Genomic DNA, 6,602 nt, shown 5'->3' on the forward strand with positions numbered 1-6,602 from the left:
TTCTAGGGGGGTCCGGGGGCATGCACCCCCGGAAAAATTTCAAATCTAAACCCTCTGAAACGCTATTTCCTGTATTTTGAGGGTCACATTTTGCTGCCAGACTAAGCTAACTTCAATGACATTTCTATAAAAAATACACATAGTTTTAGCTTTAGTTATTGAGGGCGACACCCCCAACATATTTTCACCATCTCGAGCGGCGAAGGTACGAGCCGTTGCAAGGTAGGTTCTGGAAATCTTTGAAATCTAGACCCTCTGAAACGCCATTTCCTGTATTTTGAGGGACAAATTTTGCAGACAGACTAAGCTGAATTTAATTAAACTTATAGTAGAGAAAACGATTTTTGAGGGCGACGACCCACGCACCAACATATTTTGCACTACGTCGTCGTGAGCCCCGAAGACGCAAGCCGCCGCAAGAGAGTTTTGGAGAAATGTTTAAATCAGGACACTTTGAATGCCATTTCCTGCATTTGAGGGGAACATTTTGCTGTAAACAAATCTAAGTTTGATAATGAAATTTCTACTAGAAAAAGGTCGTGGGGGACGACGCTCCGGTATAGCATTTTCCCACCATATCCAGTGCCGACGGCACGAATCGTCACAAGGGAGGTCCTTTGAAATTGTGAAATCTGGACCCTCTGAAACGTCATTTCCTGCATTTTCAGGGCCAAATTTTGCCAGTAGACTAGAGAGATTTGATGAAATTTCCATAAGTGAAAATATACACAAGGGTTTCAGCTTGATTTTGAGTGTTTCAGCTTATTTTATCGTGGGGGCGACGCCCCCACGACCTATTTTTTGTGGGGGCGGCCGCCCCCACTGCCCCCACGGTGCCGCCGCCACTGCACACACAGACACGGTGCTTGACCACGCCCCCTCCACTATACCTGTAGGATGTTCGTTGCTGCGCCAGTGTTGTCTTACAATCATTATCCCCATCTCCCATTAGCTAGCCCGAGGCTACTTGTCTTCTTGGAAATAAATAAGTCTTCTTAAGTTGTCTGAACGATGTAACTGCTTGTTATAGTTGATCCAGAATCTAGTAACACTTCTGCACTTATGTTAAGACATAAGATCTTCAATGTGTCTTCTATGACAATACGCCAAGTAAACCACAAACTCCGAAATATATACTGCCACCATATATGCATTCAGGATAAATATATAACATCTTGTACTCTGACAAAAACGTATATAATGATAACAGACAAGTGTGTCATAAACAATGTTATACACATCAGATAATTTAGCCATTCACACATAGATTTCGGGGCGGGGACGTAATAGTTTTAAGACAATCGCGTATCGCTCCTTTTCTGCCACCATGAGACGTCAATTACCTCCGAAATGTATTGGTGAGGATTCACCGCGGATAAAGAAAACATTAGTAGTTGTCATATAGTACACAAATCTCTGTTCTGACTTCTTCAAAATGAAGTATAAATAAAACATTTGGAATAGATCTCCCTTCTAGATTTAGTGTCTATATTTAACTGTGAGTTTTAGTTAGGGATATCAGAACTAGGCAAGAGTTCTCTCCTGGTTCTCATGGCGGCCACCTGTCGGACGCACCCGGACAGCACCTGCCGACACTCCCGCTCGAACCCCGACAGCGTGCCGCTCCCGTCGCCCCGCCGCATGTAGCTGTCCAGCACGGAGGTGTACAGTTTGGCATCCACGATCTTCAGCTCGGCGATGGCGGCGTAGTTTCTGACGGTCAGCTTGCCGAAAGGTTCGTGCATACAGGCCTCGGAGACGGACAGGGACCGGTCCGATCTTAGACGTGCCAGGATTCGGCCGTACGACTCGTGGATGGGCCTGACTTCGGAGATAGAGAGTTGATCCGGGCGGTCGTCATCGGTGCGGGTTGCCTTGGTATTTGGTTCACTTGTATCGTCCACTTCCTGCTTCCTCTTTCTACCTGTCTCAGTGCTGTCAGGGCTGGCTGAGCCGGACGGGCTGGACTCAGTAGTCTCGCGTGGTGGCGACCTGGCGGGAGGAGACCGGGACCGCAGGGCGGGAACGGCAGCCCCCGGTAGCTGCTTCAGCGCACCCTCGTTGCTACCAGGGGCGAACTTCGGACTGCGCTCGATGGTCTCGGCGATGGCGCCCACGACTCTGTGGTAGCGGTGCAGCATGAGCATGGAGATGTACAGGGCGACTCCCATGCGGCGGTGGCTGTTCATGATGAGACTCGAGGCCGGGTGGAACCTCTTGTCGCAGTCGTCACACAGGGACACCACCCTGTCGCTGTTATAGTAGACACACACGGGGTCCAGGCAGATCCACGTCGCCTGAGCTCTGCAGTGAAGGCATCGCAAGGACCGTGCCTTGTTGTCCAAGTCGCCGATCTTTCTCATGACCCACTCGGCGCGAGTTCCACCGTAGTGCGCGGTGTCTAGGTTGCTGTTTCCCCTCTGCATGTTGACGATACAAAATAGGATGTTGTGTCGGACGTCCTCAATACGAGATCGCTATTGGCAGTCTGTGAGCGCAAAATTGATTACTAAACTCCCAGGTCGAGTTTTTCTGACAACAAATGATGATCTGGGAACCAAAGCAGGCCGTGTCGTCTCCACGCACGCAGATGTTTGAATGAAGGACAGAAGGTGTCGCCAGTCCGACCGGTCCTTGCTGTAACTATCTTGCGCAGCTAACTACCTTAATAGCTATAGTCTGTAGCATTTAGCTGCGGTCCAAGTGCCAGCCAGAACCGCAGCTAAACGCAAGTGAAATCATCGACAACATCCCACCGTCGCACCTTCCTCTCGGCCACCTTGAACAAAACTCCGGAACTCATTACCACAACACAAAGTGACCATTAGGGACAGACAAAAGTTTAAGACTACCATCAACAGCCACTTCTACAACCTACGTCAGCGCCCTTATAATAAGGACAGCTGCTAAAGCTGAAGATTGGTGTCAACTGCATGCGGAAAAGAACAATAATAAAAAAGACCAATACTTGTTTTTTTCTGCTAAGGCCAAACTGACTTAAACTTGTAGATGACATCCTTTTGAGACCCCAAAACTAATGCAAGAGGGCGAAACAAATCCAGCAGCAAAAAATGCTGCTAAAATTCCCAAACCACATGGATACAAAGCTACTAATACAAATTGTACCACAGAACATAGTGTATCAAACAAGCAAATGTTTATTTGTGCATTCAATGTAGCTTGGTGATGATCAAAGAAGGTAGGCTGTCCTGTTCCTCTCCCTTCTCAGCGTTTAGAAGGACCCCTACGGCATGACACACTTCAAGTCCACAATATACATGTACTCCCCTCACGTTTGTTTCCTTGTGCAAGGTCCAAGTGCGAGCTGGTCTCGACAGGACGTTTTTGAAATTTTCTGGGAGTCTGTCATAAATCGGTGCAAATCTAAAATTCCCCGGACTAATCCACAATTACAACCCAGTGTTGTTGTGTATATCGGTGCTGACATAGTGTAGCACAAACACAGTCATCAGGTTTTGTGGTAAAACTCTACAGGCTTTTTGACAAGTCCGCTTTTTTGAGGACATTATGAGTATACACAATCGGTCAGTTCCGAGGGTCTCATTGTTTCTTAAGAACAACCAAAAGTCAAGGTCAAGGAGCGCAGATGTCATCCATGAAATAAAATCAGTATGACCTAACCGTATAAACGGCCCTTATCCAGTTCGAGCAACGTGGTTGGTCTGCACGCAACATTTTACTCCTTCCTCACAAACAGGTCAACGTTCTACCGGGCGGGCGTGCCCTGGTTCCCTCGACAAGGACAGTAGAGTTGTCTGTAAGAACGCGCTAATTAAGAGAATGTAATCAAGTACGATAAGAGATTATGGCGTGGGTATGTATTTACAACATCGATCCTTGCAAGATAGACATTGTCGTTTTTGTACTTACCTTTCTTTTCTGTAGGCTCACAGGTGATGTCCAAAACGGGAGCCATAAAAACTCGAAAAATGTACGCCATAAAATGAGTAGATCGGGCATATAAGGATATATCACCTAAGGCAATGAGTGTACATGTGTATTATTTCTATAGTTCGGTAAGCGTCTTGTATGATACGATTGTTATTTCTTCCACATAATATACATTTACAAAAAACTAAGTACAGCGAAAATAGGTTTTGAAGGTCTTTGTAAAAACCTAATTAAGTAGTGATTAAGACATGGTTAAAAGTCAGCCAACCGTCAAATGCTTCAATGCTTGGGTAAGTTGGGTTGTTCTTATGTACTAGTATCTCTAGCTCTAGATCTGCGTATACGTCTCTCTGTCCTTCATACTTTGTCGCGGATGTTGACTATCTTGTACTGGGAACCTACTGGGTAACAGGTTGTTTCGCAACAATGTCAGTTCGCAACCGTCAGTTCGCAACAAGGCAAGTCTTTTCGCAACAAGGTACAAGTCGTTTCGCAACACTTGAATGTTATTAATCTTGACAGCCTAATAGTATTAGAAATCGTATTCCTAATATGATTATACTCTTTTTCCGCGTAAAAATCCTACTGGATGCAAAGGACAACCCCGGCGGCAGAGGAACATGGAGCCGCATGGACCTGACAGCCCGATGATTTTCATACACCTGGCGGTACAGTTTCGTACGCGGCGTGCACAGGTAGGAGTATAATCATGTTAGGAATACGATTTCTAATACATGTACTATTAGGCTATCAAGATTAATAACATTCAAGTGTTGCGAAAAGACTTGCACCTTGTTGCGAAAAGACTTGCCTTGTTGCGAACTGACGGTTGCGAACTGACATTGTTGCGAAACAACCTGTAACCCTTGTACTGTACTAAGTTACCGTTTTAAGTGCACATTGTCTCAGTCTAACTGACCGACACAGTCAAACCACACAATTGCTTTATTTTGCGACATACCGTCGTTTATTTCACATTCAGACAAAGAGTACTGAGCACTGGGAATATGACATACATTCCCTTCACAGTAAAACGCCCCCTACCTATGACATATAGCACTGCAAGGACTTTGGACTTTTATTCTTCCGGACAAGACCTCTCAGACGAGGGACGGTCCCATCCTTCATACGCTCCACAGAGTTCTCCATAGTGCTGTGTGTATATGGTATCTTTCTATTGATGAGTTTAAAAACTATACATAAAACAGCTAACAAGGAAAAATCCAACAAGACATGTAGACAGAATATGTGACGGTCCTCAGTCTGTACCAGACTCCGGATCGCTGGAAAATCGTAGAAATGGAACAAATAGAGAGGAATATAACCGGCCAGGGAACAGCTCGCGATCCTAGGATCCGTAGATCGCGTGCCTTTCCCTGGCCGGCTATATTCCTCTGGCCGGATTACTCCTCTATTTGATCCATTTCTACGATTTTTCCAGCGATCCGGAGTCTGGTAGAGACTAGCCGGTCCTAGTCTCCACCAGACTGACTACGCTATTAATGATAAATTTGCCAAGGGAGTTTTGCTACCGGGGTTTTTATTTTCACGCAGGGAAATGTTATTTTCTAATCAATTGACTCCCCTGGCCAATTTCTGAATGTTTTGCCAAATCCTGCGATCTGTACCCCCATAGGAAGGCCTAGAGGAGGCTACATGTGCCAAGCGATGGTTGACTATACACACAGCTACAGCAAAAAGTCCCACCATGTATAGAACACCGTGAAAGCTTTGTGAACATTCTATTTCCGGAGAAAACCTCTCAGATGAGGTACGGTCTTCTCTTTCATGGGCTTCACAAGTTCTCCACAGTATCGTATGACATCGGTGATCTAATGTTGTAACGGGCAGACATGATGGGTAAGACTAAGAGAAATACTGAAAACTGATATAGGCTATGTGACATTACATTGAGCGTAACATACATAAAACCTACGGATGGCAAATTTCCTGGTTAGTCCTTATCTAATGATTTGATCTATTTTTTGTTTACAAGCTGATTACAAAGCATAAAATATTTCAAGTAGTAAACGCTTAGGGGATGATTTGTTGGCATAGGCATTAAAATATCATTCAAAGCACTGTTGCATATTCATTGATGTAGCGTTGTGTAGCGTAACTTGTGATTTTAGACCGTAGGCTCTCCCTCTGCATTGCAGTTTGTCAGTCAGTTTATTACTGAATTCCAATATCCCTGCTGAGAGCGTTCTATTACCACGATTTACCTCCCCAGCCTCTCCAAACCTTTGCAGCTATGTAAGTGAACCAAACACTTGTACAGTCGTGTATCTTCTGTGATTGTATCCCCCGCATAAAGTACAGCTAAGCTCTTGTCTGCGCAGTATTATGTGAATCTGATGTTTGGATAGTAACGCCGCTATAAGATACCATAACCAGAGGGCCCAGATTAGGTGAGGATTCTCCATGCTTTACGATATTACACTGAAGCGCATCCCAGTAACATTGGAACGGGAACCAGTTATCAGTTGTGCTACCTATTGCTATGGAAAGTAGCAGGTCGCGTGGAAAGTAATCAGAAAAGATCAGAAAGTTTTCGTATTGCAGACGGCAACACTTGCTAGGTCCGGACCAGCCAAACTGTATATCAAGAAGGCAACCTTTTCTTGGGATTTCCTAACGTGTAGTAATAACTTTCTTTGGACACTGTTTTGAAGAGAATTGTAGCCTCC

This window comes from Branchiostoma floridae, chromosome 1, assembly GCF_000003815.2.
Source record: "Branchiostoma floridae strain S238N-H82 chromosome 1, Bfl_VNyyK, whole genome shotgun sequence".
Taxonomy (NCBI): Eukaryota; Metazoa; Chordata; class Leptocardii; order Amphioxiformes; family Branchiostomatidae; genus Branchiostoma; species Branchiostoma floridae.